Source organism: Crinia signifera, chromosome 6 (assembly GCF_055691185.1).
Source record: "Crinia signifera chromosome 6, ASM5569118v1, whole genome shotgun sequence".
Lineage (NCBI taxonomy): Eukaryota > Metazoa > Chordata > Amphibia > Anura > Myobatrachidae > Crinia > Crinia signifera.
The window spans coordinates 275,262,173-275,288,642 of NC_139222.1; the positions used below are offsets into that span (position 1 = coordinate 275,262,173).

At 43.6% G+C, this 26,470-nt stretch overlaps 1 long non-coding RNA gene across 1 annotated transcript; it reads right to left on the bottom strand.

The window, feature by feature from the left end:
* Positions 1-583: 583 nt before the first annotated feature.
* LOC146007288 (uncharacterized) lies at positions 584-24,427 on the bottom strand. The gene is made up of 3 exons (XR_014444317.1): positions 24,378-24,427; positions 11,523-11,570; positions 584-621 (listed from the first exon to the last, which is right to left on the bottom strand). It is a non-coding gene; the product is annotated as an uncharacterized LOC146007288 (long non-coding RNA).
* Positions 24,428-26,470: the final 2,043 nt, after the last annotated feature.

Consider the following 26,470-nt stretch of genomic DNA (forward strand, 5'->3'; position numbering starts at 1 on the left):
TCAAAGTCACATCAGAACTGAACTGGTCCCTAAAAAAATCAGTGTTTGAAATTTTCTTGAAAATTTTAGAATTTGCTATTCATATTTTAAGCCTCCCAGTGTCCAAAAAAATTAAAAGGAGTTTGAAATAATGATGGCAACATAAAGTAGACATATGGTCTATGTTAGTTATTAACTATTTTGAGTGGTATGATTATTTTCTCACAAGCAGAAAATTTAACATTTTGAAAATTGCTAAATTTTCCATTTTTTTTACGACATTTTGGTATTTTTCACAAAAAAACACAGACTGTATCGACCCAAATTTACCACTAATTTGAAGTACAATGTGTCACGAGAAAACAATCTCAAAATCACTGGGATAAGTAAAAGCAAAAAAAAGTTATCCCCACTTAAGTGATACATGTCAGATTTGAAAAAAAGGGCTCTGTCAGGAAGGCAAAAACTGGCTGCATCAGGAAGGGGTTAAAAGTAAATAGAATATATGTTGTTTTGTTTGTTTCAGGTGTAAATGGGGACAGGTCAGCTTTTGGCAAGGCTACTATGTAATTCGATTTTTTATGTTATTATTACCTTGCGAAGCCTCCCTGATCCGTGATCCTGTCAGGGATTCACAATGACCTGTGAAGAAAGAAAAATCACATTTAAGCAAATGGACAGAGATACTTATCTGAAGATCCCACCTATTAATAAAAGTAACGTGAACGTGATGAAACGCGTTTAGGGAGTTTTTCAAGTTCTGTGCCACCTCCCGCAGAGTGACAGTGATTATAACTGTCTGCTGTAGAATTTCTGACCCAGCCATCTACTAAAGCTGTTTAGCCTCTCTCCAACGGACATCATTCCAGCGCAGCCGCATTCCGGTGTCTGATCTGCGACAGCCGGCAAATCACCTATTGCTTTCTAACTTTGGCCACCGGCTGTGTGAGATGGAGAACCACGGCATTACATGTGTCAGTGCTGGTAATCACCTGCCAGCTCAGTCCTGGCACTCACTGAAAGGAGAGCTAACCTCTGACACATGGACAGATGGCTCTATACCCGCCTTTTTAGCCACCGAGAGTTTAGACGAAAGGAATAGATTTGTCCACCATCACCCAAACAGTGAGCAAGTCACCAACGAGACCACTTTCCCACTCAAAGTCCTATGGTAGCAGGCGATTGTTTTTTTTCCCTTTAATTTTTATTTGCGTTTATAACATATAAAATACATTTACGTAAACGACATTACTTATCACATCAGTATATGAATTACATCATTTTAATTACATAAACATACAGACATTACAATTAACGAGTACCAGCGCATTGACTATACTTATGTATCCATAGGTTCACTGTTAGCAGATGGTTGAACACTGTTTTTCGAACGGTGCACAATACAGTTAAAATTCCAATAAAGGGGTTTTTCTCTTTTTTTCCCTTTTCCTTTCCTTCCTCTTCCCCTTTCATTCCCTCCCCTTTTTCTTCTTTACTGATAATAAGTTTGTATTTAAGCTAGCTGCATCCATAAGTGGCTTCTTAATTTAGGCATTACAGGATCCAAGTCTGGCTTTAGCACTATGTGTAAAATTTTATCTTTTCCTCTAACTTCTAATAATTGAGTATTGAAAGGTGTTTATGAAATTTTGTGACAAAAAAAAAAAAAAAAAGAGGAAACTTTAAGTGAAGGAATGGTGAGATAATTAAGTAAGTGATCCATCATCTTTTAACATTATACGTGTATTTATTCTTGTGGTCCCTAACTGTGGGCCTGCCACTTGTGCCATATCAATTCAAAAGTGTTTAATTTATTTTTACTTACATAATAATATTTTTCTTGTGTAATTGTGTGCTTAATTAGTGCTAGCCACTCGTCTCTGTCTGGGCTGTTTTTAGATAGCCAGGTTCTAGCGATCATAATCTTAGCCACTGCACAAACATTATATACATACCGTTTATTATATTTATTTAATAGATTGTCTTGACATATAGAGAGAATACAACATTTAGGATTTAATATATGCTCCGGAATACCTGTGTTCACTAAAGTTGATTTGACTATCTCCCAAAACTTCCTAACGTTTGCACAATCCCATATAAGGTGCCAGAAGGAGCCCTCTTCTCTTTTGCACTTTGGGCACAGAGCTGTTGCTCTGCCTTTCATCTTGTACAACTTAGTCGTTGTTATATAGGACCTATGTATAATATATAGTTGTACCTGCTGCATTCTGATTGAATTGGTTGCATAATTTACTGAGGCCAATGCCATTTCCCATTCACCTTCCAAAAAGTTCCCTAAATCTGCCTCCCATTTCTGAGCAAGACAGAAAAGGCCCTCTGTACTAGCTGCATCTTGTAACCTATTGTACAAAATAGATAAACCCTTTTTTTTATTTTTTTGCAGTTCTTTTTTAATTGGTGATATCGCAAAAGTTGGGATGTTTTTTTTTAATTGTGTTTCTAACGCGTTTCTTAATTGCAAATATCTAAAAAAAAAAGATTTAGGGAGTGAGAACTCTATCGCCAACTGAGAGTACGTTTTTAGACCGTCATGATCATATAATTGGCTAACTGCTATCACCCCAAAAGGTCCCCAAGTAGCGTCTGGTTTAAGAGAACTCAATTCTTTAAAATTCCAGATATCTGACAATGGGTGCTCAACATCTAATTCTGTCCAGCCCAGGTACTTATTGGCTTCCCGCCAGACTTTCACAGCTTGTACCATTATAGGGGGATCTTTTTTACTAGCTCTGCCTATTAACAAGTAATGTAGTGGTGTATAATTTTCCCCTGTACTTGCTATTAGATGACTAACTAGGCAGCTATCTTGCGTTACATTGACCCAGTCTTTTAGATGCAGTAGCTGCCCGGCTAGATAGTACCACCTCAGATTAGGAAGGGCAAGACCACCCTGAGTTTTTTTGCGGAATAGGGAATTTGCGCTGATTCTGACCCTTTTTTTGTTCCATATGAAAGAAGAGAATAGGGAATTCATTTTTTGGAACAGTGAAATTGGTAAATACAGTGGTGATTGTCCTATAACATAAAGGATTTTTGGCAATATAATCATTTTTATTATATTTATTCGGCCCGTAACAGTCAAATTTAGCCTATTCCAAGTTTTAAATTTAGCTGTTATATATTTTAACAATGGTTGAATATTTAATTGGTAAAATTCGAATGGGTCACGGGATATAACTATCCCTAGATATTTGATTGACTCAGTCCACCTAATGGGCAAAGCTACTGACGTGACATTTAATGAGTGCTGCTTCAGCGCTAAAACACTGGACTTGCTGGTATTTATGCTGAAACCCGAGTAGGTGCCAAACTTCAATATAAGATCTAGGACCCTACTTGCTGCTGTAGGGTAATCTTGCATGAAGACCAGCAGGTCGTCCGCGTATAATGCCACTGTGTCGACTCCTGCACCCGTTGAAAATCCTATTATATCTGGGCTTATTCTAATTGCATTAGCGAGGGGTTCGATTGCCAATGAAAAAAGGCTAGGCGATAATGGACACCCTTGTCTTGTCCCGCGCTGTAAAGGAAAAGGGGCCGATGTCCAACCATTGGTGCTCACTCTTGCTGTCGGGTTATTATATAGGATTTGAATCCAGTTAATAAAGTTACTACCAAAGCCAAAGGCTTTCATTACTTCCCAGAGGTAAGTCCATTCAATCACATCGAAAGCTTTTACCGCATCTAGCGACATTATTGCTGATTTATGGGAGACATTTTCCTCTATCTGAAGATGGCTGAATACTTTTATGATGTTCAAAGCTGTTGATTTGCCTGGTAGGAACCCTGTTTGATTTGGGTGGATTATTTTCCCTAGATGTTTATTTAATCTAGTTACTAATATTTTGGCTAGAATCTTCGCTTCTGACGATATTAACGATATAGGCCTATAATTTTCTGGATTAGTTGGCTCTTTCCCCGGTTTTAATATTAAGATTATTTTTGCCTCCAGCATCGAGAGTGGGCATTCCCCACCTTCAAAGCAAGAGACAAACAATTTCAATAAAAGTGGTGCAAAAAAATCAGTAAATTTTTTGTAGACATCAATCGGTATACCGTCTAAGCCCGGGGCTTTACCACCAGGAAGCATACTTATAGCATTTATCACTTCATTAATATTTAAAGGTGCTTCCAATTCCAATCTGTCTTCTGCAGATAGTGCAGGAAGTCTCAAATCTTCTAGGAAAGATTTTATTTGTTGTGGATTTCGAGTACACTTAGAAGTATAGAGTGATGAATAATAATTTTTAAATACCATGTTAATGTTCTCTGTTTTGTTCTGTGTAATCCCCTCGCTATCACAGATCGCACTGATAGCGTTTGTAGGTTTTTCTGCTCTCGTGAGGAAGGCTAGGTATTTACCGATTCTATCTGAAAAGGCATAAAACTTTTGCGAGCTAATTTGCATATATTTTAAATTTTCAGTATTCAAATATTCTAGCCATTTTTCTTTGGCCAGTATCCAGTCATTTTTAGCTTCTAAAGTACCTACTGTTAAATAATGTACTTCATGTTTTTTACATGCACTCTCAAGATCAGAAATCTTCTGCCTGATAGATTTCTTTATTTCCCCCGTTTTTTTCATAAGGGTGCCTCTCAAAAAGGCTTTGAAGGCGTCCCATAACATTATTTCTGAAACAGTACCTTTATTAATTAGCATAAATTCTTCCCATTGTTCAATCAGACCAGCAGTAACTGTATTATTAGTTAACCATGTCGGGTTGAATTTCCAGAAAGTGTGTCCCCTGGGGGTTGAATCAGTGATTACAACCTCCAGGGGAGAATGATCTGAAATTCCTCTGGTCTTATAACATATCTCTGTAACATATGGCATTAGTTCTCTAGATATCAATGCTAGGTCGATTCTTGAAAATGCTTCTTTAGATGCTGTAAAGCATGAGAACTGCCGCAGCTTTGCATTGACAGCTCTCCAAGGATCGATCCAGCCCATGTCATCTATAAAACTGTTAAACCTCTTAGCATTATCAATAACCTGTCTACATGATTGTGGCAGTTTCCACCTATCTAACTGGGGATTCAGTATATTGTTATAGTCCCCTATACATAATACTGGTGCCTCTGGTGAGACAGCTGCAAAATCGGCTGCTGCCACCAAAACATCAAAAGTGAAGGGAGGGGGAATATAAACAGCAAATAACAGCATCGGTTTTGTATTAAACACTCCATCCAAAAAGATGTAACGGCCGCCAGGGTCTATTTTAACTCTATTGCAATTAAATGTTACTGTTTTTTTAAACAGAATCGTTACACCTCTAGCATGTGACGTAAATGGAGCATGATACAGCTTATCGATCCATGGTCTGCTAAGCGTTAGTAATTTAGTACCAGTAAGGTGTGTTTCCATTAAGCATATTATGTCAGCTTTATTTTGTCTGATCTGACGCATTACTAGGGAGCGTTTTATTTTATCGTTAATACCTCTTACGTTCCAGGCTACGATGCGCACCATCAAGAAATGTAAGTTTTATATATTCGCAGGGACTAAAATTAAGAAAGTATATTACAGCGTGTGTATCATGCTCCATTATCTGAGCCACCCATCCACATTCTCCTGTTAAACTTCTATTGTCTTTGCCTGGTCTCGTAATACATACATTACAACATTTAACACATATCCCCTCCCTCCCCCTCCCTATATGCCCCCCTGTGCCCGGCATATCTAACAACCCCCCAACCCCCAACTCAATCAGCCCTGTAACCAAACAGAAAAAAAACATATACATCTATACTTTCTCGCAAGGCTTAAAAAAAAAACCTTGGCCACTCTAACATGTTAAGGCAGTTGCTTACGCCCTCCCCCCCCCCCCCCCCCCAACCATTTCAAGGGTAAGAAAAAATGTTATCAGGATTTTTTATGTACTCCAGTTCAGGGAGCTAGTTGGTGCATAGCTGGTTTTCTTCTATCTAGCCATTGACCTGCTTCAACAGGTGTTTGAAAGAACAAAGATTCGCCGTCTATTATAATTTTCAGCTTTGCGGGAAACAGCATCGAATAAGATATGTTAAGGTCTCTCAGTCGTTTTTTTATATCAGTAAATTTAGCTCGGCTTTTTTGAATGTCCGGTGAGAAGTCGGGAAAAGCTGAAATTTTTTTCCCCTCATGCTCCATCGAGCCTTTTGTACGATTTAATCGGAGTAAGGTGTCTCTGTCTTTGTAATTTAACATTTTGAAGATAAGTGTTCGAGGCGGCGCGCCCGGTGGAGGCGGCCTCGCAGGGATTCTATGCGCTCTCTCCACTGCAAACTGATTAGAGAATGAGGATTTTTCATAGCAACTACTTATGAGTTGTTCCACAAATTTTGGGGTATCATCCCCCTCTGCGCGTTCGGGTACTCCCAATAATCTAATATTGTTTCGTCGTAGCCTGTTCTCCATATCTGAGAGCTTATATTTTATGTCGCGGATCTGAATGGCCATTTCTCCTACCGTATGCTGTATTTTAATGTTGGAATCCTCTATTACTGAGATGCGGCTTTCTGCTTCTTTCATCCTGACTTTAATTGCGGTGATATCTTGTTTTATCTGTAAAACGTCTGCTTGTACACTGTTTAGTTTTTCCCCCAGACGCTTCTCACTGCTATTTATAGCTTCTAGAATTTGCTGCAAACTGATTTCTGGCACTTCGGCCGGGGATTTATCCTTGACGGGAGTTGTATGGGGGGTAGTATGGGATGATTGCGATGTATTCCCAGGTTGTGTCCTGGCATATTTCTCCAGGCGCGCTGCGGCAGTTGCAGTCCCGGTTTTCCCCATGTTGGGCAGGTACTGAATATAGGATAATTGTCGCTACGTTCAGCAATCACTTTACTCAGGCAGGTAATTTAAGCAATTTAAGAGTCAAAAGAAAGAAACTGCTACACACCATCCAATTTGTCAACACCTTACCCAGTCCTGGGTGACTTCAAGCCATATTTATGATGGTAGCCAGGTACTGTATTCAGAGGTTGTTAATACACAGTAGGGATTAATGTATAACTCACCCCTTTTGGCAGCCAAAGTCTGCACCAGTCCTTATTCTGGGAGCGTGTCAATAGTAGCTGTTTGTAGCGGCTGCACCCTCTGTATACAGGTTCTCCTTCTGGTGCTGCCTCCGGTGCCCGTCAGTTGCTGCTCCACGGGTTTCTGTCTCCGCGCCGCTCTGATCGCCGGACGCAGCCCACACAGGAGTACAAACGGGTCAGGTGAGCTCCAAGAATGCTCTACCACAACGGAGTCCGGGCGGCGTGCAGTTTCCTGTATGTTAGCCGTAGGAGGGGGGCGGGCGGGACACCCCACTCCCGCACTCACTCTTAGCCGCTCTGCACACTTCCACCGAGTCACAGCAACCGCTGATGTAGCCTTTCCGCGTCTGTTGACAGTACCCGCCGGAGCCACCGCACGGACAGCACGGTCAGTTTTCACGGGCTCAGCTTAAGGCGCTTTTCCTGGGACTATCACCACGCAGTGAGAGACGCCGCGTGCGCGTCATCCGTCCCGGCGCACAGTCTCCATAAGCAGACGCTAATCCTACGTTACATGCTCCCTTTCATGGAGAAGGATGGGGGTCGGAGAGGGAGCTCTGCCTCACACGTCCTCACACTCCTGCCGTCGTGGCCATGCCTCCCGCCTCTCACCAGCAGGCCATTGTTTAATGGACAGATCGTTCCTTCAATTCGGGACTTAATGGTGAGGTCACCTTAAAAAGATGTATATATACTGGTTTTAAATTAATATTAGTATTTCTCTTGCAAGTCTGGTCCCCAGCTCCCCCCCCCCCCCCTGTATTTCTGTAACCAGGACCGGCCAATAAGCCCGGGGCTGGTTATAACTGGGGCGGGGGACCTGTCCTGGTTACAGAAATACAGGGGAGGGGGGAAGCTGGGGTACCCCTGTATTTCTTTAACCAGAACCATGCTCTTCAGCCCAGTCCTGGTTCCCAATATACGGTGTCCCCTGTATATTGGAAACCAGCACCGGGCTTAAACGGACAGCGGTGTTGCAATTGCCCTATACTGCAGGAAGGTTTGCGTGTTTGAAATGCAGGAAGCCAATGGGAATGGGAGATGGCATCCAAGTTTTCAGTTGGCGGAGCCTCAGACAGAAATTGGAAAGTATAAAGTAGTTCAGGAAAAAAAAATTCCTGTCTACAGCGATCAGAGCCGATGTCAGAGGGTCCAGCCATAGACCCCCTGGTACCTGCTGGGTCCTAGGTGTGCATCTAGGTTACCTAGCAGTATACAGCCCTGGTCACAGAGACATACAGTAATGCAGTGAAACATGAATATACTGTACATATACATGTGTCAGGGCTAGATAGTGAAACACAGATGAGATCATAAGATACCAACAGGAGATCAAGTGGTTTTATGTCCAGGGCCCTCCTTTCCACTGGGCTGGGTGGGCTACAGCCAGAGGCCCCACAGCCACCTACAGCCGGGCAAATAAAAAAATTAATTTTGCTTACAGAAACCCCATTAGCACTAGCCGGCATTGGCTGGTATCCCTCCTCCCCCTGCCCTCCCCCTCCAGTGGTGGCACGCCTGATATTATTAGTAATGAATGACAAGCAGTCAGGGCAGTGCGGGAAGCGCTAGTTATTTTCTATTCACTGCAGGGACCCCGCCGGCAGCCGCCAGCTTTATACACAATGACAGCGCCGCAGGTACCCCCGCGGCAAGGACACACGGCCCGCTCCAGCTCTGCAGGGAAGCCGGCGCCGCAAGTTTTTTAAACAGTTAGCTAACCCTCCATGCTGTGGGTGAGGGTCGAACTGCCGCCCTCCAGGTGTCGGCGCCCTAGGCAAATGCCTAGAGCTGCCTAGTGGTGCAAGCTGTGCCATATTCATCATGGGCCTGGAGCTGAAATTTATGAAGGGCCTATTGTATGCTGGTGCAGGGGGTGTGGTCAGCATGGTGGGGGGTGTATACTGATGTAAGGGTATGTGGGGGTGTGGCCTATACTGTGGGTGTGGTTAGCACTATGTACGGCATAGCTACACACCTACCTTCAGCCATCTCAATCTCCCTCTCCTCTTTGCTCAAATGAAGCAAACACAATCTGTTATACAGTATGATTGACCACTGAGTAAAAATACATTTAAAAAGACACAAGCTATGGTTTTTATTTAAAAAATGCAGAAAGCTTGCCAAAGCAATTCCAAATTCAAAGTAATGTTTATGTTTTCTTTGATTTGAAAGCTGATATTTTATAAAAAAAAATGGGTAGCTGAAGGCTCAACATTGAATAAACATTACTTCAAAAATGTTCTAGAAACTTTTCAGGAACAATCAGAACAAAAAGGCCAGAGGTGTAGAAAAAAACACAGGTACCTGTTTAGTTTAACGGCGGCCGATATATTGGATGCGATATCGGCCGATATATCGGCTGATCCAATGCAATCTGATGCAATTTTTTACCTATTCATAACCCCACTATCCACTACCCATGGAGTTTATTTAATTGTATATAGTGTGGTGAGCGTAGTAATTTGCATCTGCACGCCACGCTTCGGGCTCGGTGGCTCGCTGCGCTCCCCACACTATATACAATCAACTCCATGCGTAGTGGATAGTTGGGTTATGAACAGGTAAAAAAATTGCATCGGATCGTATCGCTTCCGATATATCGGCCGCCCTGAAACTAAACAAGTACCAAAACACAGTAGTGTCACATTACACCACACAGTAGTGCCACATATACACATTGTGCCATGTAGAGCAGTTAGACACACTCCACCATGATTATGCACACCGTAATGCCCATTACACATTATGCTGCACACTAATGCCCATTACACATTACTCTGCACATAGTAATGCCCATTATGTATTATGGCGCACAACGTAATGCTTATTACACATTATGCCATACATTGTAATGCCCATTACACATGCCACACACCGTAATGCCCATTATATATTATGCCACACACTGTAATTCCCATTACACATTATGCCACACTGTAATTCCCACTACACATTATCCCACACACTGTAATGCCCATTATATATTATGCCTCTCACCGTTATGCCCATTACACATTGGGAGCCAATCGCAAACTCTGATAGGCTGGACTTGCACCATATTTGAAATGTCCGTGGCCCAAATGTGAGCCACTAAGAGCACACCACATACAGGATACAGGATGGACGGCAGTGAGCAATCTACTATCCTCCCCTCCTACCTTCAGCAGCACTTGGGGCATTATATAAGGGGCATTACTGGGTACACTATGTAAGGGGCACAACTGAGGGCATAGAAGCTGAGCACGCTACATACAGGCCAGTGATGTGTAGTGGTATGTGGCCCTGTAGGTGGTGCTGCCAGATGGTGCGCACACAGTGTAAATACACTGTGGGCAAGGCACCACTGGCACACAGCAAGTTACGGCCCTGAGCAGCAGTACCGCTTATACATATAATGCCCACAGTAGCAGCACCACTAACACACACATAATGCCCGTGGTAGCAGTGCTGCTCACACACATTACACCCACGGCAGCAGTCCTGCTCCCACACATAACACCCGCAGTAGCATTTCCGCTCACATACATAACTCCCACGATAGCAGCATATGAACAGGATTGGCCATATACGACATGCAAGTCAGTCAGCCAATCAGATCCATGCAATGATGAACTGTATAAAAAAAGAGAATATACACCCGTATATTCCGGCGTATAAGACGACTTTTTAGCCCATAAAAATTATCCCTCTAGTGGGGGGTCGTCTTATACGCCGGGTGCACGGCGTGATGTCGCCTTATATGCCGGGTACGGAATATATTCACTAAAGGGTACCTCTCCTCTGCCACCCCCCCCCCCTTCTTATGCATAGGTACCGTACCTTAATAATAAAAGATAGCAGTACGGTATTTGTCTGCAGCTAAAGTAATGTAGAGGTTGAGTAGTGCGGCCAGTGCTATGGACACATGTCCCACCAGGCATTTCAGGTGTTGGAGAAAGGGAAGGGGGGCCCTGCCTATTTTGTCAGTCACGGGCCCCACAATTTTGATGGCAGCCCTACCACTCAGGTCACCTTGGTGGGGGAGGGACTGTAAGAGATGCTCATCACTCGGACGCAACAAACACACGCTGATCGCTCACCATGTACATAAGCATACCACTGTACATGGTGGGTATGCAGCATCAGCTGAGAGAGCATCAGCAGGCGGGACATGGACAGTCACTAACATCTGCAGCAGCATGGCCTGCTCCTCACATTGCAGGAGACTGAGTTGTCCAGACTGAACCACAAAAGCTTGGTCACCACCCACACAGGGGTCACTGAACCCCGTCGCATCACATCGATCACATTTTTCACAATGCAACCAAAATTAAAGTGCTTATGCGTCAGTGGGATCAGATTGGTAAAAATGGCGATCTGTGATTTTTGTTAAGCTAAGGGTCTAGTTAAAAGTAAATAGAATATATGTTGTTTTGTTTGTTTCAGGTGTAAATGGGGACAGGTCAGCTTTTGGTAAGGCTACTATGTAATTTGATTTTTTATCTTATTATTACCTGGCGAAGCCTTCCTGATCAGTGATTCTGTTAGGGATTCACAATAACCTGTGAAGAAAGAAAAATCACATTTAAGCAAATGGACAGAGATACTTATCTGAAGATCCCACCTATTAATAAAAGTAACTTGAACGTGACGAAACGCGTTTAGGGAGTTTTTCAAGTTCTGTGCCACCTCCCGCAGAGTGACGGTGATTATAACTGTCTGCTAAAGAATTTCTGACCCAGCCATCCACTAAGGCTGTTTAGCCTCTCTCCAACGGACATCATTCCAGCGCAGCAGCATTCCGGTGTCTGATCTGCGACAGACGGCAAATCACCTATTGCTTTCCAACTTTGGCCCCCGGCTGTGTGAGATGGAGAACCACGGCATTGCATGTGTCAGTGCTGGTAATCACCTGCCAGCTCAGTCCTGGCACTCACTGAAAGGAGAGCTAACCTCTGACACATGGACTAATGGCTCTTGATAAAGGCAAATTGCTGGTTATTCTATGTAGCTCCATATACGCCATTTTGTATGGATTATATATGTAATGTATTGTGTTTCTCATCTGAAGAGAAGCAATATCTTGTTATTCTATGTAGCTTCATATACGCCATTTTGTATGCATTATGATGTAATGTATTGTGTTATCTCATTATATCTAGTTTTAATTAGTTTAAAGGAATGTTATTTTTGAAGGAAAACTCGTAAATCCTTTATAATAGGCACAGCGTTATTTGTGTTCCTGGCTGTACGCCCAGGAGATGTGGGGGAACGAGATAACAGTAGTGATATGAACAGACTGGGGTGTGTCAATTAGTTGTGATTTGTGTATAGTTATGGAATGCAATTATATGTGTGTGAAACCCATTATGTAATAGATAAGAAAATAAATATAAGTGAGCCTAAGGCTAATTAAAAGCCAGAACATCGCTTTGACACTCCAGAGTGTGTGTGTCGATTTGATTTCTCCTGCTAGCAGTAAAAGGAACACAGGTTTATGATCAATCCTGGAGACTAAGGAGAGGCAGTTGTTAGAACCCCATCGAAGAAGGTTCAGGATGGGGGAACACCTCTAACATTACATGGTGCTGAAACCCCGGGAAAGCCAAGAAATTGGACGGAGGAATGACCAGTATCTGACCAGAGATCCCAACAAACGTCAAACCGCGGTAAGTAACAAATTGATAAGCGATTTTCGCCAATTGTTACTTGACGTGTCTTGATATCTCTGCCAGAATACTTATTTCTCTCTCTGATTCAAGCGCTTCTCATATTGTCCTGCCTCCTTGTCTCAGGGAAAATGTTATAAGGGAAAATGTTGAATATTGTCTGATTGTAAAGTTTGTTATAGTGATAATTGTTGCCATACAGTAGATTGTATTTGTGTTTTATGTTTACAAAGATAGAGGCAAATTCAAAATGATAAATGTGTGATGTAATAGATCTTGATAGCTTTTTTAGATCACAAAGTTCAGATAGTTGTAATTGATGTGATGGTAGTTTGAAGTGGTTTGTGACAGGCAGGGGAGAAGAAAATTGTATATTTATAACCAGAACAGAAAAAGATGTAACTGGTTTTAAGAAAGTAAATGGTCACCAATACCCCATATACGGCATAAGAGCATGTGTCATTAAGAGAAGGAAGGAGATAATAAAAAGAGACGAACCAGGCAGAATTTTTTGTCCATACTCTACTCATTATGTATAGCTGATCAGTTAGTAGGAAGACTGTGAAGCGGAAGGCATAAAATGATTATAGGTGTCATATAATCAGCAGGAAAGAAGTAAACTGTAGTGACAGCAACCCATTTTTCAATAATTAATACAGTACTGAAAAGTGGTACTTGGATTATTATTATTTGTTTATTTTAAATAAATTTTTTAAAATTAAATACAAATAAAATAGTATTAATAAGTTGAGAAGGCAAAATGGGAACTTCTAATACCAAGGGTGGACGCACCCTTGGAGAAATAATGAGAGAAGAAGTAGGTCCACATGAAGTACAGGAATAAGGAACATTTTCAAAAATGGAAAATTTCCTCCCGAAGGACAATTTGATTCAAAGAAATGAAAAAACTTCCGGCAATGTAAAATTGTAATAAGACAGAAAGGAAAAACAGACATGGCACACATGGGTATTGGCCAGTGAGAAATGAGAAGAAGAAAATAAGAAAAAGCAGAATAAAGACAGTGTGTCTAGCGACCACAACCCCCCATATACAGAATAATCCTGCCCCATCACAGAACCACAGAAATCCACCTCCATATGAACCAGAAATTGAGGAGATTGGACACCCAGAGATTTTAGTGGCAGAAGGACCCCCACTAAGATACCCAGTTATTATGACTAGCCCCGACCGCACAAGCATAATGGACAGTGAAGAAAATATTTGCCCATCATGTGGTTATCCTGTCCCTCGCATGTTGACCAGATTGCAGCCACATAATACCCCAGGGGCAAGGAAGGTTTTTTTTTTTATACTGAAACCAAAGAAGGAACTTTGCAATTATACCCAGTTTGCACGTATGCTTATGTAAATCCAAGAGCAAGACAAGATAATCAACCACCCTTTCTAAGAAGAGAACAGTACACACCCTTTTCTGTCATGGAAGCCACAGCAATCATAAAAGATTGTCCTGACCCATACAAAAGCCCTTTTCAATTTAGTGTGTATATGGAAACAATAATGTCTGACCTACACACAGCAGCCTGGGCGGATGTGGCCCAAATATGTAAAAGTAAGCTCTTAATGTCAGATCTACGGGACATAGAAAATACAGAAGCAGCTGCAGCAACAGATTACCATGGTCAAATTGTGGAAGTAGCAGCAGAAGTTAGAGAAACTGAAGACAGTGGGACCCAGTTCATCCAAAGACTGAAGAGATGGTGTTACAATCGTAACCAAAGATGCATCGCCAGCACACCAGCCTACAGACCAACTAATGGACACAATGGAAGCTCTGGAAGCCCAAGAAAGAGGAAAAGGAGAGGAAAGGAGCAAGTCCAAAACAAGTAGTCATTGTGACCAAAGTACCAAAAGTATGTAGCACAGAGGGAAAGAAGAAATATTGTGAGTTCATTCTCTGGAAAGTGCTTCTGGTAACAGAAATCCGTTCACATGAAACGTCACTGTAAGCAATACAAGTCCTACATGGAGAAGAGAAGAAATGGCCCCAAAAATACAAGACCAACAAGCTCAGACTGAAGTTTGGGCGCCCCAGTCAAGAACATTTATGCACTCCCCTCGCAAAAGCAAAGCAATGGAAGGTTTTGTGAACATCACTCTACCAGGGGGAGAAGAGATCTTTTGTTTACTCGATACTGGGGCGAGCAAAACAGTGATCAGAAAAGAGGATATTCCACCTTTCCTCATTACAAACAGACCAGTAACAGCTCAAGAAGAAGTTTACCTGAACAAGACAAAGAAGATGAATATTCAGGTGCAAGATCACCCACAAGAAGTACCAGCAGAATTCCTAGTTTCACCTATATGCCCAGTGAACCTGTTGGGAGCAGATCTACTGCAAAAACTACAAGCAAGCATACTGTATCGCGGGGACAAGATTGTATTTCAAACTGCATTGAAACCCCAAGAATACAAGCAGATACAAGCAGCTGTCCAGATATTCCTCTTGCAAGAATCAGCAGAGAAGACAGCATTTGAATCTTTGTCACATCTAGGAGTTCCAGACAAGGTATGGGCAAAAGGGAAGAACGATGTAGCGAAGATGAATGTACAGCTGATCATCAAGCTGAATACCGTACCAGTAGCAATATGCCAGTATCCTCTAAGCAAGGCACAAAATCAAGCTCTGGGTACGCAAGTGAAGAAGATGGAAGAATTTACAGAGGCCGTCTACGATACTGAAGAAAGGGGGACCTCTATACCCCCATGAAACCAATTGTTACAGTATGTGGATGATCTATTCAAAGCCACAACAACCAAGAAAAAGTGCAAGGAAGAAACAGTAGCACTACTCATATTTCTATCGGAAGAAGATTGCAGGGTAACTCAGCACAAGTTACAATATGCACAAGAAAAAGTCATATTCCTTGGACACTGCATCTCACAGATTACCAGGCATCTCACCACAGAGCGAGTAAAAGCAATCCTAGACGCCCCATTCCCAGACACCTTAAGAAAGAAAAGGGCATTTCTAGGTTTAACCTCGTATGTAAGAGACTGGATTCTGGGATCTTCAGCCCTCATGCAACCCCTCTATGATGCAACCAAGAAAACAGCAACCCAATCTGATGAGGAAAGACAAGCCCAAGTGGAAGCAGTTGAACAGATCAAACAAGCCAGCTGCATTACTAAAGGAAAAATGTGCGGATGTCGTTCTAGATCACACCCTCATCATTCAAGTTCTACATGCAGTGACAGAAATACTGCAACAAGCTTCTACACGGCATTTGAGTTCTGCCAGACTCACCAAGTATGAAGTAGCCTTGCTATCTGCAAGCAATGTGACTATCAAGTATGCACAGTATTGCCACTCTACTACCTATTGATTATGGACCTGATGGTCCAATAGAAGGGAGAATAGAAGAAGATACACATACCTCAAAATTAGAAGAAGAGGAAGTTTCCTCGAGACCTATAATACAGGACTGTGTATCATGATGAAACAAGAAGTGCAACCTGATTGGAAAATTGAAGAAAAACCAATTAAAAATATTTTTTTTTTTACACCAATGGATCCAGTTATTATGTGGATGAACACCGATATGAAGAATATGCAGTGGTATCCACAAATGATGTCATGGAAGCAGAACCACTCCCAGCCGGTACCTCAGCCCAAGCAGCAGAACTAACAGCTCTGACAAGAGCCTTGGAAATGGCTGAAGGACAGTCAGTGAATATCTACACGGACTCACGTTATGCCAGGGGTGTGGCACACGACTATGCATCTATATGGAAAAGAAGAAATTTCCTTACTGCAACAGGAAAACCCATCAAGAATGGAGAACTGATCCAGAGATTGACCAGAGCCTTACGATTACCAAAGCAAATGGCAGTCATAAAGACAAAGGCACACACCAAGGAAGACACAGAAGAAGTAAAATGGAATGCTTTTGCAGATGAACAAGCAAAGAAAGCAGCTGTAAAGGAAAAGAAAACAGCTGGAATATATGTCCAAGAGACAAAGGCAGAAATTAATATGAAGATACTTATCAGACTACAAGAACAAGCAAAGACAGAACACAAAGTATGGGAGAAGATGGGAGCCCAGCAATCCTGTGTGGGTCTTTGGAAAAAGGAAGGAAAATGGTGCCTGCCAAGAACACTATATGCACCTATGATTCAAGTAGCCCATGGACCAGACCATAAAGGCAAGGAACAGATGACTAAGACAGTCCAAGAATATTGGCTGGCTCCAGGCTTCTTTGTGGCAACTAAGAACTACACCGACCAATGCTGGATATGAGCAGAAAACAACCCAGGAAGATGAACCAGGACAAGCATGGGACACAGGCCAAAAGCATATTTTCCCTTTCCAAAGACTCCAAATAGACTATATTCACACGCCTAAATGTGGCACGTATGAGTACGCCCTAACTTGCACAAATATCTTCAGCAGATGGCCTGAGGCTTGGCCAGTATCTAAAGCAAATGCCCTGACCACAGCCAAAAAGACAATAGCTGAAGTAGTTGCAGATATGGGGTACCAGAAGTAATAGAATCAGACAGAGGTAGTCATTACACAGGAGAAATAATGCAGAATATTATACAGGCCCACAGGTCAGTGCCCAAATCGAGAGACTTTAATGTCACTCTGAAACTAAAAGTCCAAAAAGCCATACAAGAGACTGCCAAAACATGGGTAGAATGCTTACCCATGGCCTTATTTGCAATAAGAACAACTCCAGGATATGAGATCCTATTTAGAGTTAAACCAAAGACAGGATGTTATTTTTTCCCAAGAATTACAGTTTAAGCATGGGAACATGACAGCATATGTGAAGTCTTTAAATGAATATTTAACTGATTTGCATTTTTAAGTTTTGTTTTTTAAAGTAACCAAAGCCCAGAACCAGAATCCCATACACTAAAGATTGGAGATTGGGTCTATGTTAAGAGACACGTGAGATCTTCACTGGAACCAAGATATGATGGTCCGTTCCAAGTGTTGCTGACGACCCCAACCTCAGTGAAAGTGTTTGGAAAAGAGACGTGGATACACTCCTCCTACAGTTGAACACGAACCAGATCATTTACCCACGCAAAGTTAAGTTGTCAAAATGATAACGCACCTCAGGCCAGACCATCTGCCCTGGTGGAAGTTAATGTGTATCTCAACTGTGTTAGCGTACCATAGCCAGAGTAATCCCAGAAAAACTAGGGGTAAAAGACGCCATGGAAGCAAAGCTCCCGAACAGATTAAATAAGAGAGAATTCAGGGAAAGAGGCAGTCATCATAAATCTTACCACTCCCTGTTTAATACTGGTTTGGGTACAATGGTAGGGGTAACTATAGGAAACGTATTTACTATAGGGACCGCAGGGACCGCTTTCAATGACAGACAAGTTAGTGACCTAGCCAAATTACTGGACAATATAACCAGGATATATGATGATACTTTTGACCTAGTACTGGAGGACATAAAAATGGTTAAACGAGAAGTTAGGGCTCACCGTATGGTACTAGACTACTTTACCGCCAAGGAGGGGGGTCTGTGCCTGATAGTGGCAGAAGCTTGCTGTAATTACCTCAATCTCTGACTCCATAGAGGAAACCATTGAACAGCATATAGATATTGTCAAAACTCTTAGGCCCTTATTCTGATTGACGCGGACTTTACCGCATTCTTACGGATCGCGTCTTTTCGCCGTCTGCGCATGCGTGGAGAACGCAACGCGCATGTGCCACGCCTAGACTCCGTACCAGTTCGGCAAAATCCCGTCCAAAACTGTTGCCCGCAATCAGTCGGGAAATATGGGCGTATTATGGGCGTCATGCGGAATGGCACATGGGCGTAGTTTCAAAGTGGGCAAAACGGGGCGGAAACATGGGCGGACACGGGGGAGTACACTTATGTTGGGGGGCGTACATTCGGAAACCACTCCGAATGCACGCGATCAAAAAGGGCAGAAATGTGCGGTGTCCACAAGTGTACTATTGCTTTGCGTACACCACTCGTTCATGCGGTAGGCGAACGTACGCCTAATGACTACAACCATTAACACCTGAACCCAATAGAATCTACTCCTTTACTCATTACTCACTAATAGGACGCTTGTCAGTGCTTTAATTGAAACCATTGCACTTCAATTGCTGTAAGGGTTAATGTGTGCAATGCATGTGTTAGGCATGCTTGTAAGGATATATTGGAATCTAATTGATTCCAATTCCAAATAAGCAGTTTTTTATGAGGATAGGTAATTGAATAAGTGGGTCATGTGATGTATAGCAGAAGATACTTCATAGTGGGTTGTTTGGCGTAAATACTCCGCTTACGTGCGGTAGCACCGCTTGGCTCCCGTTCGGATGCGGTATTCCCGAGCATACTCTGTAATACTCTGTAATACCGTGCCGAATCGGAGTGTTTCTCCCGCACACGCATGGTTTGTATGTCGTCCGTAAACACGCCCTGTTCTTAAAGAGTGAGTCCGTCCGAATGCGGAGGACACGTGGGCGTTTCTACGGACGATGGCCGCACGCGGCAAAACACCGTGGCGTACGGACCGCACCGTAAGAATGCGGGAATATCCGCACCGATCAGAATAAGGGCCTTAAAGAGGAATTTGCAGAACACCACAAGGGTAATTGGTTATTCGCTGAGGATAGTTGGTTCAGTTGGTTAAACCCATCCAATTGGTATAAGGGTATAGCAGGATGGTTTATGGGAATACTTTCATGGTTAGCAAAAATTATATGCGTAATTCTGCTTTTCTATGTATTAATCAAGTTTTGTTTGTATTGTTTTGCATGTACTGCCAAGAAAATTAAAAACCACAATAAGAGAGCACAGAAAAAGAAAGCTGACAAAAACAATGATCATCACAACATTCGTTTGATCCGTTGTCAGTATGATTATGCTGAAGCCATGGATAAAGCTGTGAAAGCAATCTATCTAGAAAGAGAACAAGAACCTGTTTAGTGATCCATGTGACAGCGACCTGAACTCTCTGTCTGTGCGGGACAGCATGTTGCTTTCCATGTGCTCAGGGTGGTACTATGGGAATAGAACGTACTTAATCAGGGCATCGCCTGGTCTGATTGGCAGAGAGACTCAGGGCAAATAACGTATATTGTCCCTATATAGAATCAATAGAAGGGACTGATAAAGGCAAATTGCTGGTTATTCTATGTAGCTCCATATACGCCATTTTGTATGGATTATATATGTAATGTATTGTGTTTCTCATCTGAAGAGAAGCAATATCTTGTTATTCTATGTAGCTTCATATACGCCATTTTGTATGCATTATGATGTAATGTATTGTGTTATCTCATTATATCTAGTTTTAATTAGTTTAAAGGAATGTTATTTTTGAAGGAAAACTCGTAAATCCTTTATAATAGGCACAGCGTTATTTGTGTTCCTGGCTGTACGCCCAGGAGATGTGGGGGAACGAGATAACAGTAGTGATATGAACAGACTGGGGTGTGTCAATTAGTTGTGATTTGTGTATAGTTATGGAATGCAATTATATGTGTGTGAAACCCATTATGTAATAGATAAGAAAATAAATATAAGTGAGCCTAAGGCTAATTAAAAGCCAGAACATCGCTTTGACACTCCAGAGTGTGTGTGTCGATTTGATTTATGATCAATCCTGGAGACTAAGGAGAGGCAGTTGTTAGAACCCCATCGAAGAAGGTTCAGGATGGGGGAACACCTCTAACACTCTATACCCGCCTGTTTAGCCACCGAGAGTTTGGACGAAAGGAATAGATTTGTCCACCATCACTCAAACAGTGAGCAAGTCACCAACGAGACCACTTTCCCACTCAAAGTCCTATGGTAGCATGCCATTGTTGGATGGACAGATCGTTCCTTCAATTCGGGACTTAATGGTGAGGTCACCTTAAAAAGATGTATTTATACTGTTTTTAAATTAATATTAGTATTTCTCTTGCAAGTCTGGTCCCCCCCCCCCCCCCTGTGTTTCTGTAACCAGGACCGGCCCAATAAGCCCGGGGCTGGTTATAACTGGGGCGGGGGACCTGTCCTGGTTACAGAAATACAGGGGGGGGGGAAGCTGGGGTACCCCTGTATTTCTTTAACCAGAACCATGCTCTTCAGCCCAGTCCTGGTTCCCAATATACGGTGTCCCCTGTATTTTGGAAACCAGCACCGGGCTTAAACGAACAGCGGTGTTGCAATTGCCCTATACTGCAGGAAGGTTTGCGTGTTTGAAATGCAGGAAGCCAATGGGAATGGGAGATGGCATCCAAGTTTTCAGTTGGCGGAGCCTCAGACAGAAATTGGAAAGTATAAAGTAGTTCAGGAAAAAAAAAAATTACTGGCTGCAGCGATCAGAGCCAATGTCAGAGGGTCCAGCCATAGACCCCCTGGTACCTGCTGGGTCCTAGGTGTGCATCTAGGTTGCCTAGCAGTATACAGCCCTGGTCACAGGGACATACAGTAATGCAGTGAAACATGAATATACTGTACATATACATGTGTCAGGTCTAGATAGTGAAACACAGATGAGATCATAAGATACCAGCAGGAGATCAAGTGGTTCTATGTCCAGGGCCCTCCTTTCCACTGGGCTGGGTGGACTACAGCCAGAGGCCCCACAGCCACCTACAGCCGGGCAAATAAAAAAATATAATTTTGCTTACAGGAACCCCATTAGCACTAGCCGGCATTGGCTGGTATCCCTCCTCCCCCTGCCTTCCCCCTCCAGTGGTGGCACGCCTGATATTATTAGTAATGAATGACAAGCAGTCAGGGCGGCGCGGGAAGCGCTAGTTATTTCCTATTCACTGCAGGGACCCCGCCGGCCGCCGCCAGCTTTATACACAATGACAGCGCCGCAGGTACCCCCGCGGCACGGACACCCCGGCCCGCTCCAGCACTGCAGGGAAGCCGGCGCCGCAAGTTTTTTAAACAGTTCGCTAACCCTCCATGCTGTGGGTGAGGGTCGAACTGCCGCCCTCCAGGTGCCGGCGCACTAGGCAAATGCCTAGAGCTGCCTAGTGGTGCAAGCAGTGCCATATTCATCATGGGCCTGGTGCTGAAATTTATGAAGGGCCTATTGTATGCTGGTGCAGGGGGTGTGGTCAGCATGGTGGGGGGGTGTATACTGATGTAAGGGTTTCACCAATTATGTGGGGGTGTGGCCTATAATGTGGGTGTGGCTAGCACTATGTACGGCATAGCTACACACCTACCTTCAGCCATCTCAATCTCCCTCTCCTCTTTGCTCAAATGAAGCATACACCATCTGTTATACAGTATGATTGACCACTGAGTAAAAATACATTTAAAAAGACACAAGCTATGGTTTTTATTTAAAAAATGCAGAAAGCTTGCCAAAGCAATTCTAAATTCAAAGTAATGTTTATGTTTTCTTTGATTTGAAAGCTGATATTTTATAAAAAAAATGGGTAGCTGAAGGCTCAACATTGAATAAACATTACTTCAAAAATGTTCTACAAACTTTTCAGGAACAATCAGAACAAAAAGGCCAGAGGTGTAGAAAAAAACACAGGTACCTGTTTAGTTTCACGGCGGCCGATATCTCGGATGCGATATCGGCCGATATATAGGCTGATCCAATGCAATCTGATGCAATTTTTTACCTATTCATAACCCCACTATCCACTACCCATGGAGTTGATTTAATAGTAAATAGTGTGGTGAGCGTAGTAATTTGCGTCTGCTCGCCACGCTTCGGGCTCGGTGGCTCGCTGCGCTCCCCACACTATATACAATCAACTCCATGCATAGTGGATAGTTGGGTTATGAACAGGAAAAAAATTGCATCGGATCGTATCGCTTCCGATATATCGGCCGCCATGAAACTAAACAAGTACCAAAACACAGTAGTGTCACATTACACCACACAGTAGTGCCACATATACACATTGTGCCATGTAGAGCAGTTAGACACACTCCACCATGATTATGCACACCGTAATGCCCATTACACATTATGCTGCACACTAATGCCCATTACACATTACTCTGCACATAGTAATGCCCATTATGTATTATGGCGCACAACGTAATGCTTATTACACATTATGCCATACATTGTAATGCCCATTACACATGCCACACACCGTAATGCCCATTATATATTATGCCACACACTGTAATTCCCATTACACATTATGCCACACTATAATTCCCACTACACATTATGCCACACACTGTAATGCCCATTATATATTATGCCTCTCACCGTTATGCCCATTACACATTGGGAGCCAATCGCAAACTCTGATAGGCTGGACTGGCACCATATTTGAAATGTCAGTGGCCCAAATGTGAGCCACTAAGAGCACACCACATACAGGTTACAGGATGGACGTCAGTGAGCAATCTACTCTCCTCCCCTCCTACCTTCAGCAGCACTTGGGGCATTATATAAGGGGCATTACTGGATACACTATGTAAGGGGAACAACTGAGAGCATTGAAGCTGAGCACACTACATACAGTCCAGCGATGTGTGGTGGTATGTGGCCCTGTAGGTGGTGCTGCCAGATGGTGCGCACACAGTGTAAATACACTGTGGGCAAGGCACCACTGGCACACAGCAAGTTACGGCCCTGAGCAGCAGTACCGCTTATACACATAATGCCCACAGTAGCAGCACCACTAACACACACATAATGCCCGTGGTAGCAGTGCTGCTCACACACATTACACCCACGGTAGCAGTCCTGCTCGCACACATAACACCAGCAGTAGCATTTCCGCTCACACACATAACTCCCACGATAGCAGCATATGAACAGGATTGGCCATATACGACATGCAAGTCAGTCAGCCAATCAGATCCGTGCAATGATGCACTGTATAAAAAAAGAGAATATATACCCGTATATTCCGGCGTATAAGACGACTTTTTAGCCCATAAAAATGTTCCCTCTAGTGGGGGGTCGTCTTATACGCCGGGTGCACGGCGTGATGTCGCCTTATATGCTGGGTACGGCATATATTCACTAAAGGGTACCTCTCCTCGCCCCCCCCCCCCCACCCCTTCTTATGCATAGGTACCGTACCTTAATAATAAAAGATAGCAGTACGGTATTTGTCTGCAGCTGAAGTAATGTAGAGGTTGAGTAGTGCGGCCAGTGCTATGGACACATGTCCCACCAGGCATTTCAGGTGTTGGAGAAAGGGAAGGGGGGCCCTGCCTATTTTGTCAGTCCCGGGCCCCACAATTTAGATGGCAGCCCTACCACTCAGGTCACCTTGGTGGGGGAGGGACTGTAAGAGATGCTCATCACTCGGACGCAACAAACACACGCTGATCCCTCGCCATGGACATAAGCATACCACTGTACATGGTGGGTATGCAGCATCAGCTGAGAGAGCATCAGCAGGCGGGACATGGACAGTCACTACCATCTGCAGCAGCATGGCCTGCTCCTCACATTGCAGGAGACTGAGTTGTCCAGACTGAACCACAAAATCTTGGTCACCACCCACACAGGGGTCACTGAACCCCGTCGCAATTTAGACTCAATCACATTTTTGACAATGCAACCAAAATTAAAGTGCTTATGCGTCAGTGGGATCAGATTGGTAAAAATGGCGATCTGTGATTTTTGTTAAGCTAAGGGTCTAGTTAAAAGTAAATAGAATATATGTTGTTTTGTTTGTTTCAGGTGTAAATGGGGACAGGTCAGCTTTTGGCAAGGCTACTATGTAATTTGATTTTTTATCTTATTATTACCTGGCAAAGCCTCCCTGGTCCGTGATCCTGTTAGGGATTCACAATAACCTGTGAAGAAAGAAAAATCACATTTAAGCAAATGGACAGAGAAACTTATCTGAAGATCCCACCTATTAATAAAAGTAACGTGAACGTGACGAAACGCGTTTAGGGAGTTTTTCAAGTTCAGTGCCACCTCCTGCAGAGTGACGGTGATTATAACTGTCTGCTAAAGAATTTCTGACCCAGCCATCTACTAAAGCTGTTTAGCCTCTCTCCAACGGACATCATTCCAGCGCAGCCGCATTCCGGTGTCTGATCTGCGACAGCCGGTAAACCACCTATTGCTTTCCAACTTTGGCCCCCGGCTGTGTGAGATGGAGAACCACGGCATTACCTCTGTCAGTGCTGGTAATCACCTGCCAGCTCAGTCCTGGCCCTTACTGAAAGGAGAGCTAACCTCTGACACATGGACTGATGGCTCTATACCCGCCTGTTTAGCCACCGAGAGTTTGGACCAAAGGAATAGATTTGTCCACCATCACCCAAACAGTGAGCAAGTCACCAACGAGACCACTTTCCCACTCAAAGTCCTATGGTAGCAGGCCATTGTTGGATGGACAGATTTTTCCTTCAATTCGGGACTTAATGGTGAGGTCACCTTAAAAAGATGTATATATACTGTTTTTAAATTAATATTAGTATTTCTCTTGCAAGTCTGGTCCCCAGCTCCCCCCCCCCCCTGTATTTCTGTAACCAGGACCGGCCCAATAAGCCCGGGGCTGGTTATAACTGGGGCGGGGGACCTGTCCTGGTTACAGAAATACAGGGGGAGGGGGGAAGCTGGGGTCCCCCTGTATTTCTTTAACCAGAACCATGCTCTTCAGCCCAGTCCTGGTTCCCAATATACGGTGTCCCCTGTATATTGAAAACCAGCACCGGGCTTAAACGGACAGCGGTGTTGCAATTGCCCTATACTGCAGGAAGGTTTGCGTGTTTGAAATGCAGGAAGCCAGGGGAATGGGAGATGGCATCCAAGTTTTCAGTTGGCGGAGCCTCAGACAGAAATTGGAAAGTATAAAGTAGTTCAGGAAAAAAAAAATCCTGTCTACAGCGATCAGAGCCGATGTCAGAGGGTCCAGCCATAGACCCCCTGGTACCTGCTGGGTCCTAGGTGTGCATCTAGGTTGCCTAGCAGTATACAGCCCTGGTCACAGGGACATACAGTAATGCAGTGAAACATGAATATACTGTACATATACATGTGTCAGGGCTAGATAGTGAAACACAGATGAGATCATAAGATACCAACAGGAGATCAAGTGGTTTTATGTCCAGGGCCCTCCTTTCCACTGGGCTGGGTTGGCTACAGCCAGAGGCCCCACAGCCACCTACAGCCGGACAAATAAAAAAATTAATTTTGCTTACAGGAACCCAATTAGCACTAGCCGGCATTGGCTGGTATCCCTCCTCCCCCTGCCCTCCCCCTCCAGTGGTGGCACGCCTGATATTATTAGTAATGAATGACAAGCAGTCAGGGCGGCGCCAGAATCGCTATTTATTTTCTATTCACTGCAGGGACCCCGTCGGCAGCCGCCAGCTTTATACACAATGACAGCGCCGCAGGTACCCCCGCGGCACGGACACCCCGGCCCGCTCCAGCACTGCAGGGAAGCCGGCGCCTCAAGTTTTTTAAACAGTTCGCTAACCCTCCATGCTGTGGGTGAGGGTCGAACTGCCGCCCTCCAGGTGCCGGCGCCCTAGGCAAATGCCTAGAGCTGCCTAGTGGTGGCGCCGGCCCTGCAAGCTGTGCCATATTCATCATGGGCCTGGAGCTGAAATTTATGAAGGGCCTATTGTATGCTGGTGCAGGGGGTGTGGTCAGCATGGTGGGGGGTGTATACTGATGTAAGGGTTTCACCAATTATGTGGGTGTGTGGCCTATACTGTGGGTGTGGCTAGCACTATGTACGGCATAGCTACACACCTACCTTCAGCCATCTCAATCTCCCTCTCCTCTTTGCTCAAATGAAGCATACACCATCTGTTATACAGTATTATTGACCACTGAGTAAAAATACATTTAAAAAGACACAAGCTATGGTTTTTATTTA